We start from the raw sequence: 12,905 nt of genomic DNA, 5'->3' as shown, positions 1-12,905 counted from the left end.
AGGTAGGAAGGGAGGAAATGTACAGACCGGTAATCCAGCGATTGCGGCAACTATCATGCGATCACACTACTGCGCGCTGCCTACAAGGTACTCCCTCAAATTGTATGCCTCCGTCTATCACCGATTGCAAAAGAGTTCGTGGGGCGGTATCTGGCTGGATTTATGGATGAACGCGCTACAACGGACCAGAAGTTCGCATCCGCCAGGTGTTGTAGTAATGCCGCGAATACAACGTACCTACACATCACTTGTTCATCGATTTCAAATCGGCGTATGATACAATCGATCGAGAACAGCTATGGCAGATTATGCACCAATATGGATTGCCGGATAAACTGATAAGATTGGTCAAGGCGACGATGGATCGAGTGATGTGCGTAATACGATCAACGATCAAATCTGACTATACATGTCAATGGTTGCTACTCCGTTATTGATCTGAGCTGGTACCAATTGCACTGAGATCCAAATGAGGATCGAGTGATGTGCGTAATACGAGTATTAAGGACACTCTCGAGTCGCTTCGAATCTCGCAGAGGGTTACGGCAAGGTGATGGGCTTTCGTGCTCCATGTTCAACATAACGTTGACTTGTTGGAATCATCAATATCTTTTGAACGGAATGACGTAGCAACATTCTCAGCACACGAAAATGTGCGTTTTTAAAAGCTCTAAAACTGGTTCTTAGACAACTTTGATGAGAAATTTGAAACAAAAAAGATAAAGGGTTTAAACTGTTTTGACCAAATTTGGAGCATTTTCCCATAGTTTTCATAGGGTGACGCTAGAACAATCCGTTTTATTGCTTTACCTTTTTTGTTTCAAATTTCTCGTCAAAGTCGCCTAAGAAACACTTTTAGAGCTTCCAAAAACGCACATTTTCGTGTGCTGACAATGTTGCTATGCCATTCCGTTCAAAAGATATTGATGATTTTTTAGAAAAAATAGACACTTTTAAAGTATTTTTCACTTGAGTTACAAAAATATCACCCCTCTAATTTTTTGATATGTTTTATAACAACATTTCTTCTTTTGAATGCGGGCAAAAGATATTTTTTATGTTTGCCCCAACCCGTCAAAACACCTTTTTAAAAAACTGATTTTTTAAGAAAAATGCCTATAACTTTTGAACCAAAAGAGATAACGATCATTTCAGCGCCCAAAACGACGCGTCTTCGAATGATCTACAAGTGTGGGCGACTTTGATGAAAAATCGAAACTGAAAAAGTTAACGCCAAAAACCAGTTTTTCTTGAACCACCCTAAGCTTATTCAGGAAAATACTTCTAGATCGGTCAACTTTAAGGCTACATAAATAGTGTCTTCAGCAAACTTGCTCAAAATTGATAGATCTACAACTTTTCCGAAGAATGTATACAGTTATTCTTGCAAATAAAAAAGTTTGGTTATCAATTTCTTTGAAAATATGGACCACCCTAATATTCATGCATATTGAAAAGAGGGCCCTATTATTAGGGACAACTTTGTAGAAGACCATATTTGCCTAAAAACTCATTTGAAGGCGTTGAATGCATCTTTCCTCGTAAATATGGTTCGTGGACCACTGTGGAATGGTGAATAATGGAAGTGTGCGACAGGGATCTTAAATATTATTTCACGTATTGATTATAAATTTCTTCATCTTCAATACCAAAATTCCGAGAAATAAGCAGCAGCATATTTTGCCCCATTATCCCCCAAACGTCATATTTATAACATCTTTCATGTATACCCATTGGAATCAGAATGTTATAATATGAATGATATATTATTTTAACTGCAATGGAACAATTTGATTATACTTTTAAGTAAATTGGGGTGAAACAGGCTTTACACCCCGCTGAAGCAATGTCGTAAGTACAAGAATCATTCGTATAGAAATTATCTGTCAAACAAGCTATTTGTCAACTTATATTGTCATTCAAGCTTTTTGAATGTTATTTTTCTCATTTAATCCCATTGTACCCTAAATTTCGAAATTTCATAGGATGCAGAGATATTACTGGTTAGCTCTTCATCAATATTAACACATATCATGCATAGAAGTTTCAAGTTAAAGTTGTTTTAAATTAAAAACAATAAAAAATAAGTGTATAGGGGAGTTTGGGTAAACTAAGCTCTAAAATTATATGCTGTCGTCACCTCCCATGTATGGGGCTATGCGCAAACAACATTTAGGATGTTTTTGGAGTATATGAGCAATGGCTCATCGTTTAGAAATGTTTGGAATCGGTGGTATAAGGATGGGAACTACTTATATTTGTATGCCGGGAAACTTAAATATAATCAATAATTTAAGATCAAACTGGCCAAAAATGGTTTCTTTAGGAATAAACCATGTTATTGTCACGTAAAAAATCATAAATAAATAAAATGAATTTCTACCTTGAAAATATACCATTGCCTAATTGACCCCACAACACCCTAAAATTGTATGTAACGTTACTCAATGGGAGTGGGGCGATGGTATCCCAGCGAAAAAATCATTAAAATCATAACAAGTAACAGAAATTCACAAATTTGAGGGGGGACTGGGGTAAAACGGGCTCTATAATTCGCTTCAGAGAAGTTGCCCGTACATGAATCATCCACCAACCAATTCTTGAGAACATTTGCTTTCGAATAAGCCATTGATGGTCACATAGTGTCTTGTATTAAGAAAGTTATTAATTTTTTCCACCTTTGGGCTTGATTTTGCCCAATGTGCAACGATGAGAGAGATTCAGTAAGTGTTACACTTAGTGATGACCGCTCCTCGTCGCAGCTTTTGTAGGAGCATCTTCTTTGTATTCCTTCGTGAACCATGCAACTCGGCGAGAGGACAAACGCGTGACAATTGAAACAGAACCAACAAAAAGAAGAAAAACTTCCGAGTGGTTCATATATCATTTCGGCGTTCAAACACTGGTTCTAACTTTCAGTGATTCTTGCAGGTGTTCAAAGAGGCTCCCTCAGTATTTTCTAAAGATATTCCTCCATGCATATCCGCAGAATATTTGTTTAGAATATCTCCATGAATTCTTTAAGGAATTTATTCCGAAATATGTCCTAGGAATTTCATCAGAAATTCATTTAAAAATATTTCGAGTTTTTTTTTCTAGGGATCTTTACAGAAGCCTACCTTGGTGTTTCTTCAAGTATTTTTACAGGAATTCTTCCAAAAATACGTCCACAAATTGTTCCTGGATTACTTTGAGAAAATCCTTTAAGAGGTTTAATAAAATATTTCTCCAAGAATTCTTCTTTAATTCTTTTAGGGATTCCTTCCAGAATATCACAAGAGACTTCTTCAGAATCGTAAAGATTTCTTCAGGAATTCAGGAATGGTTCAAAAGTTCTTCATAGAATTTTACGGAGATTTCTCCTAATTTTTTAAAACTTCTACAGAGATACCTTCGGAAAATTTTTCCAAGAGTTCCTTCAAGAATTCCTTGATAATTCTCAAGGATTTTTTAAGTAATTCTGTCAGAAATTGCACAAAAATGACTGGCATATTTCTTGAAAGAATCCCTGGAGGAATTCATAAAGAAATCCATGGAGGATTACCTTTAAAAACCATTGGCGATTCTAAGAAGAATCTCTTAACATTTTCTGGATGAGGGATTCCATTACAAAAATTCTGAAATTGTTTCTGGAGGAATTCCTGGACCTAGAGAAACTCTCTGGAATATACCTCTTTAATTGGAATAAATTTAAAGCAAAAATTGCTTGAGAATTTTATAAAAAGATTCCTGGAGAAATTTGTGAAGAAATTTCTGAACAAATTTCTTAATAATCTCTGCAGAAACCCCTGGAGAAATTGCAGGCAATGGTACTCGTGGAATTCTCGAAGGAATCCCTCAATCAATGATGCAAAATATCACCTCACGAATGCTCAATCAACCTATCAATTGTATTTTTATCGCTTGCGATTGAACTGTACACTGCTCAGCGATGGCCAGAGGCAAAGAGGTGGCAAAACGAACATGATGTAACTCACCAACGATTTTGCACACATCTGTCAGTACCGCCACATACTCACCCGAACAGCTGAACAACACCGAACGGGTTGGTTTTAGAAGCTACGACACGAACGCTCGACACGCACACAGAAGCAGCATTCGCATGTACCGACACCACACCAATAATGTTTCCAGCCTGCGATGCTTCGCGATAAGCTGATCGAAAAGCATCGAAAGCGATGAAAAGACAGGCTTGGCTGGAACGCAACAGCTCAGCGGCGAAAAGGAGCAGCCAACAATGCTGATCAACGTCGAGTCTGTTCGTGTGCTATTCGTACGGGAGGTTGGTTTGGTAAAGCGAGATAGGGTGAAAACGTATTCGTTGTCGAAAGCGAATCGCATCATTTCGCGAATATTTTCACCAAATAGCAAGCTTGCCCTCAATAAACTTCTGTGGATCCCTGGAGGGTTTTCTGGAGGTACCTCTGGAAGAATTTTTAGGAGAATTTTTTATACAAGTTCTGAAGTGATGAAAAATCTCCAAAGTGCTGCCGGGACAATTTTTTTGCGGGTGATCCTTCAGTACAAAAAAAATAACATGAAGGAAGAACTACTGAAGAATTTTATAGAAAATAAAAGGATTCAATCTTTGAAAGAATACCGTAATCTGGGGGGTAGTTGATCACTATGGCTTCCACATCCTTCAGCCGCTGAGGATGCCACAATTCTGTTTTAACGGAAGCACTTTTTACGTAAACGAATTATGTGAATATAAAAGAAGAACTTTTGAAGGTTTTAATGCCAATTGTGACAGATTTTACATAAAAATATCGATTTTATAAAATGTGTATTAAAACTTGATGAAAAGACTGTCTTTCAAAAAATCACCTCCCATCAACGCTTTGTATATTAGATGATTCACAAAACACTCCTATTCATTCATTGTAGGCTTATTGAACATAGGTTTGTGTTGAAATTGATGTTAACACATAAATTTTATTTGAAAATAGAGTATTTTTGTGAAAGTGAGACAATTTTTCAAGAAATTACCTACCTTTAGGCTTCCAATGTGCGTCATTCTGTAACTTACTAAACTTTGTGTTATTTTTAACATACAAAATACACCAGTTGTATGAGAATCAGATTCAGATCATCAAATTAAGATTGTTCAATAATTTTCCATTCTTAGAACGTTCTGTCATTGGTTGATCAACTTCACTCCGGATCGAAAGCTCTTAATTTGGCCATTTGAGCATATTTTACAAAATGTAGCAGTTTCTTCTAAGGTTTCGTCCACGAAACTTAAAACAGGTCCCCTCAGTACATGTTTTAAAAATATTTGTTTGGAGTGATCAACTTCCCCTCAGATTACGGTACCTGGAAGAACTGGAGGACCCTCTACAGGTATTTATAGAAGAATTTCTTCTAACGCAGCCTTCCGAAATCTAAGGATTTCCGAGTGAACGAACTTCGTTTGCCAAATGGCAAACTGACTTCCTCTGATGAGTAAGTTCTGGAATGCTTATTCAGCACACACTTCCCTGGATGTGTGGTTGTGGATATTACATCTTCGGATGAACTTGATGTCTTTTTTGTAGTTACGATTCCCTGGCTTCGGCTCGGAGTATTTTAACTATAGAATCGATTGAGTGGGCACTAAATAGCTTTGCTCCTTTCAAATCTCCTGGGGCAGATGGGATTTATCCTATTTTGCTTCATAAGGGATTTGATTATTTCAAACAGGTGTTGAAAAAAAAATACTTGTTTGCAGTTTTGCTTTCCCAAACTTGGCGGGGTATTACTGTGAAGTTTATTCCAAAAGTGGGTCGTGCGTCGTATGAAGAAGCAAACAGTTTCAGACCTATCAGTTTGACCTCTTTTCTTCTGAAATGCTTAGAACGCATTGTGGATCATCACATCCGTGATGTTCATCTGGCCAACGTGCCTACCAATCTGGTAAGTCCACTGTGACTCTTTTACACATGGTTGTTTACGATATTGCGAAAGAATTCACTCAAACCATCTTTTTTGGGTGTTTTCTTAGATATCCAGGGTGCTTTTGACAACGTGCCTTTTGATGTCATATTGGAAGCCGCACGGGGTCATGATGTTTATCCAATGATTTTCAATTGGATTTACCTAATGCTCACAAACCTACATCTTTTCTTAACATTGCGTTAATTTGAACGATTAGGAAATTGAGTGTTTGTGGATGCCTCCAAAGGGGAGTCTTGCCACCGCTTTTGTGGAATCTCGTAGCGGATGCGCCATGGAGGCAACTCAACTCAATAATAGCGGTTTTCATACTTATGGCTTAACTGACGACTACCTAATACTGTTAGGTGGTATGTGCATCAGCACCCTTCAAGATTGCTGCTACGAGCCAATTGAAGTAGTTGCTCCACAAATAACAAATATACCTAAGTTGATATCGGAATGAATTGACAGCCCATTTAACACTCCCTTTCTGACTAATTCTTATCCAAGTTCTGACCCCAGAAGGTTTAATACCATAATTTTAAAGGCTTGCCCTCCTGGATTGCTTATGGTGAAAGTACTCAACAAAAAATGTCAATGCTGTTACGGTTTTGTAATGTAATGCTCGCCTTATGCAAATCAGCACCGCAAGCCACTTGAGCACTTAAAATCGATCAATAACCCGAAAACAGTTTTTTTTTCTCAGCTCGTTGTACTACATACTACTTTTCGTACCCCGAGGGGACGATTCAATGCTGGTTGGTACAAACAAGGCAAATGAAAGAGAAATAAAAAACAACCCGAAACAAATGCGTCAAGGTCGATCGGATGCCAAAGGAGGGCACTTTATACAGTTCGATTACGTAATGCCATCCTCTCAGCTTGACGGAGACTTGGACTCTTGAAGAGACATTCAAACATTCAAAGTGGTCACTCGGATTACCACCGGGGGTGCCCTTCAAAAACAAATCACTGATCTGTGTGATCACTCCTCGGTCCTCAGCATGGACGATGACGACGACGACGGTGGCATTATCTCTGCGAGGGGTTGATCCCACATTAATCATATCTACGATCAGTAGGTCCAGAGAGCCGAAATAATGTGGCATTTATTGAATTCGGTAAATTTACGATTATTATATGCGTTATTGATTTTTAATTACATCAAAAAGAGCACAGAGTCAAACGTTGCCCAGGGCGAAATTTTACGTCCAACTGATTTATGGTTGTGAGCAAAAAATAATGCTGGGTATCAATTAGAAATAAATTTTCCCAAAGGGGCCACATGTTGCCGCAAGACGATGTTTATTTATGGTCCCCGAATCGTTTGCATAACCACCAGCAGCATATAATTTGCAATATATAATAAATGATTTTTCGCACTGTCTCTCGGACAGATCTATGGGTAGGTACGACCGAGCCCTGTCGTGAAAAGATCACGGAAAAGATGCATTCAATGAAAGCTCAATTCAGCTGGGTGCTCCTTCTGTGACGTGCATGATTTGAACGATTGGACCACTGACGGTTGTAGATTTTCCATTGTTATTGAGATTATAGGGAGCCCTTCAACGTGTGCAGTTGTTTTGAATATAGCCATTGAAAACAAAATGTGTGCAAGACAAATTATTTATTTTGGAAAGCTTTAACGCCCTTGTACAAAACAGAACACGTGTCCGATGGACGAATGGTAAATTTGTGTGACGTGGGTTCACCTTTGATGAAAATTGCCCTATGTGGTTAGTGAAGACTGAGAGGATCCGTGATAGAACTTTGATCTAGCTGTTGACAGACAGACAGACAGACAGACAGACAGACAGACAGACAGACAGACAGACAGACAGACAGACAGACAGACAGACAGACAGACAGACAGACAGACAGACAGACAGACAGACAGACAGACAGACAGACAGACAGACAGACAGACAGACAGACAGACAGACAGACAGACAGACAGACAGACAGACAGACAGACAGACAGACAGACAGACAGACAGACAGACAGACAGACAGACAGACAGACAGACAGACAGACAGACAGACAGACAGACAGACAGACAGACAGACAGACAGACAGACAGACAGACAGACAGACAGACAGACAGACAGACAGACAGACAGACAGACAGACAGACAGACAGACAGACAGACAGACAGACAGACAGACAGACAGACAGACAGACAGACAGACAGACAGACAGACAGACAGACAGACAGACAGACAGACAGACAGACAGACAGACAGACAGACAGACAGACAGACAGACAGACAGACAGACAGACAGACAGACAGACAGACAGACAGACAGACAGACAGACAGACAGACAGACAGACAGACAGACAGACAGACAGACAGACAGACAGACAGACAGACAGACAGACAGACAGACAGACAGACAGACAGACAGACAGACAGACAGACAGACAGACAGACAGACAGACAGACAGACAGACAGACAGACAGACAGACAGACAGACAGACAGACAGACAGACAGACAGACAGACAGACAGACAGACAGACAGACAGACAGACAGACAGACAGACAGACAGACAGACAGACAGACAGACAGACAGACAGACAGACAGACAGACAGACAGACAGACAGACAGACAGACAGACAGACAGACAGACAGACAGACAGACAGACAGACAGACAGACAGACAGACAGACAGACAGACAGACAGACAGACAGACAGACAGACAGACAGACAGACAGACAGACAGACAGACAGACAGACAGACAGACAGACAGACAGACAGACAGACAGACAGACAGACAGACAGACAGACAGACAGACAGACAGACAGACAGACAGACAGACAGACAGACAGACAGACAGACAGACAGACAGACAGACAGACAGACAGACAGACAGACAGACAGACAGACAGACAGACAGACAGACAGACAGACAGACAGACAGACAGACAGACAGACAGACAGACAGACAGACAGACAGACAGACAGACAGACAGACAGACAGACAGACAGACAGACAGACAGACAGACAGACAGACAGACAGACAGACAGACAGACAGACAGACAGACAGACAGACAGACAGACAGACAGACAGACAGACAGACAGACAGACAGACAGACAGACAGACAGACAGACAGACAGACAGACAGACAGACAGACAGACAGACAGACAGACAGACAGACAGACAGACAGACAGACAGACAGACAGACAGACAGACAGACAGACAGACAGACAGACAGACAGACAGACAGACAGACAGACAGACAGACAGACAGACAGACAGACAGACAGACAGACAGACAGACAGACAGACAGACAGACAGACAGACAGACAGACAGACAGACAGACAGACAGACAGACAGACAGACAGACAGACAGACAGACAGACAGACAGACAGACAGACAGACAGACAGACAGACAGACAGACAGACAGACAGACAGACAGACAGACAGACAGACAGACAGACAGACAGACAGACAGACAGACAGACAGACAGACAGACAGACAGACAGACAGACAGACAGACAGACAGACAGACAGACAGACAGACAGACAGACAGACAGACAGACAGACAGACAGACAGACAGACAGACAGACAGACAGACAGACAGACAGACAGACAGACAGACAGACAGACAGACAGACAGACAGACAGACAGACAGACAGACAGACAGACAGACAGACAGACAGACAGACAGACAGACAGACAGACAGACAGACAGACAGACAGACAGACAGACAGACAGACAGACAGACAGACAGACAGACAGACAGACAGACAGACAGACAGACAGACAGACAGACAGACAGACAGACAGACAGACAGACAGACAGACAGACAGACAGACAGACAGACAGACAGACAGACAGACAGACAGACAGACAGACAGACAGACAGACAGACAGACAGACAGACAGACAGACAGACAGACAGACAGACAGACAGACAGACAGACAGACAGACAGACAGACAGACAGACAGACAGACAGACAGACAGACAGACAGACAGACAGACAGACAGACAGACAGACAGACAGACAGACAGACAGACAGACAGACAGACAGACAGACAGACAGACAGACAGACAGACAGACAGACAGACAGACAGACAGACAGACAGACAGACAGACAGACAGACAGACAGACAGACAGACAGACAGACAGACAGACAGACAGACAGACAGACAGACAGACAGACAGACAGACAGACAGACAGACAGACAGACAGACAGACAGACAGACAGACAGACAGACAGACAGACAGACAGACAGACAGACAGACAGACAGACAGACAGACAGACAGACAGACAGACAGACAGACAGACAGACAGACAGACAGACAGACAGACAGACAGACAGACAGACAGACAGACAGACAGACAGACAGACAGACAGACAGACAGACAGACAGACAGACAGACAGACAGACAGAAAAAAAAATATCTTAAGAGCAATAAATAATTCAAAAAGTGCAATAACTAAAAAATAAATTATCAATAAATGTCGAAAAACGAGCAATAAACGTAGATGCATTTTGAGCCAAAAAAATTATATAGAACATGCGGCGAAGCCGCATAGAGGATTGAGGAACTGAGGCGGCAGAAGGCCGCCGAAGTTTCCGATATCCGATGCACCGCAACTGCATCGATTCGGTTCTAGGCAAACCATAGATTCAAGAATTTGCCCGGTATAATGCAAACATAGATGTTATCCCTTTTTTTAGGTCCGACGAGCGATAGCGAGTTCGGACACCAAGCAATTGCTCGGTAAATTGCAATCATAATTGCGCAAGCTTTTCAGTCGATTCAGTCATATAAGTGCGATTCAGCATTTCACTGTCTCATACTTTTCTGCATTTGTTTTTCATGGGTAATTTCGTCATTTTTTATTGCATTTTTTGAATTTTTTATTGCTTTTTCGATATTTTTTTATTGTGAATTTTCTAATTTATTATGGAAAAATCGGATTTATTTATGGAAAATTCGAAGTTATTTGGTGGGAAAATTTGCTTTTTTTATTGCAACAGTTGATTTATTCATTGCATTTTTGACGTTTTTAATTGCTCAAAAATCAATTATTTATGGAAACTTTTGATTTATTTATGCATTTTTCTATTTGTTTATGGAACTTTTGTTATTTATTACTGCTTACACCCCTGTTTCTTCACTGGGACTTTTCGAATTATTTATGGGAAATTTTGTATTTATTATGGAACGTTTAATTGTCTGCCATGTCAAAACCTTAATAACAATAGTTTGTCGATTATTTTTACACACAATCAACGTATTCCACCGATTTCATCAAGTATTCCTTGATAGATTTTTGCGAGAATTTCTTGGCGATATATTTTACGATTTATCTAGCAAATACATCAAGGACTTCTACAAAAATTCCTCTTTGGATTACATCTGAACTTTTTTCAGGGATTGCTTCAGAAATTCTTCTTAGCATTGATTTAGGAATACAAACAATGATTTCTTCAGGAACTCCTCCAAGCATTTCCTTATGATTGTTTTTTATTTTTCAAAGAATCCTTCAGAATTCAGGAAGTATTTTTTTCGGAATTTCTTTAGGCAGTGCTTTAGGAATACCTTTACGGATTCCTTCATAAAGTCCTTTACGGATTATGTCATGAAGTCCTCCAAGGAATTTTTCTGATGAACCCTAGCGAAGTTCTCCAAGAAATCCTTAAGTGATTTTTCGAAGAAGGAATCTTGCAGGAGTTTCTCATGGAATATATATCTTATGAATTTATAAGATCATGCTTAGAACCATACCTGAATGGACTTTTGAGTGATTTTCTAAAAAAGTTTTTGCGGGCATTTTTGGAATAATTTATAGATGGATCTTCTATATGAATTCTGCGATGTATTCGGAAAGAATCACTGGGTTGATTTTGACATTCAAGGATTACTACAAAAATAAACTCAAAGAAATCTAGCTAATATGTGAATAGGACCAAAGAGCGTTTTGGTAAACAAACCAATTTTGGTTGCGGTAGGTCTGATCTCGATCCACACACGCACCCACGTATACCTAATACTAACGAATACCGTAATGTGTATTCTTCCTATTAGCGCTGCGCGATCGAAACAAATTTGTTTACAAAAAGCGTCTAGGCTTTTCACACGTTAGGGGCTGTCCATAAACCACGTGGTCATTTTTTTGGGACTTCTCAACCCCCCATACAAAACGGTCATTGGCCGAACCCCCCCCCCCCCCCCCTCATGACCACGTGGTTTATGGACAGCCCCATTAGGCTAGAAATACTATGAGGAATTACAAAAAAGATCTTTTGAAAGTGAAGGGGTTTTTGGGAGAATTAATTTTGAAATGTCTGGATTATTTCTCAAAGGAATCAATGGCGGAACCCCAAAAGGAATTCCTCTCAAATTCTTTGGTGCAAATAAAAAAAAACAGCCTTCGAAAGAATTCCAATGATACATATTGCCCATTTTACCAGATTTGCTGGTATGCCTGAAACATACTGGAAAAACTTGTAATTAGAAGGCACGAAATGTTGCTAATTGACAAATTGAGAGATGAAATTTGTGAAAAAAATCGCGTTCTGGTGGGATTCGAACCCACGACTCCGTATTCGCTAGACCGGCGCTTTAACCAACTAAGCCACAGAACAAGTAATGATTCTGCGGAATAGAAAGCCAAACTGACTTCGAAGCCGCACCGTGAACACTCCTATTTCACAAAATCATCTCTCTTTCAGCTTAGATGTCAATCCACAACACACTCCTTTTTGTGCCCACACGCAAAACAAGGAAAGCTACCAAAAATTGAGATATGCCTTTTCTATCAATTTATGTATTGAAAACGTACAGAAAATGTGATAAATCATAATCCATTCGTTGTATTAAGATGCGCTACACGGTTGCATTCTTCATTACACCAACGAACCTAACCTCAAAATAACTGACAATTCTCAGGTCATTTTGGCAGATATTACATGAGCATGAAAAGAACGGCATCAAGATCG

Source organism: Aedes albopictus, chromosome 2 (assembly GCF_035046485.1).
Source record: "Aedes albopictus strain Foshan chromosome 2, AalbF5, whole genome shotgun sequence".
Taxonomy (NCBI): domain Eukaryota; kingdom Metazoa; phylum Arthropoda; class Insecta; order Diptera; family Culicidae; genus Aedes; species Aedes albopictus.
Note: the sequence above shows the minus strand (reverse complement) of the source record.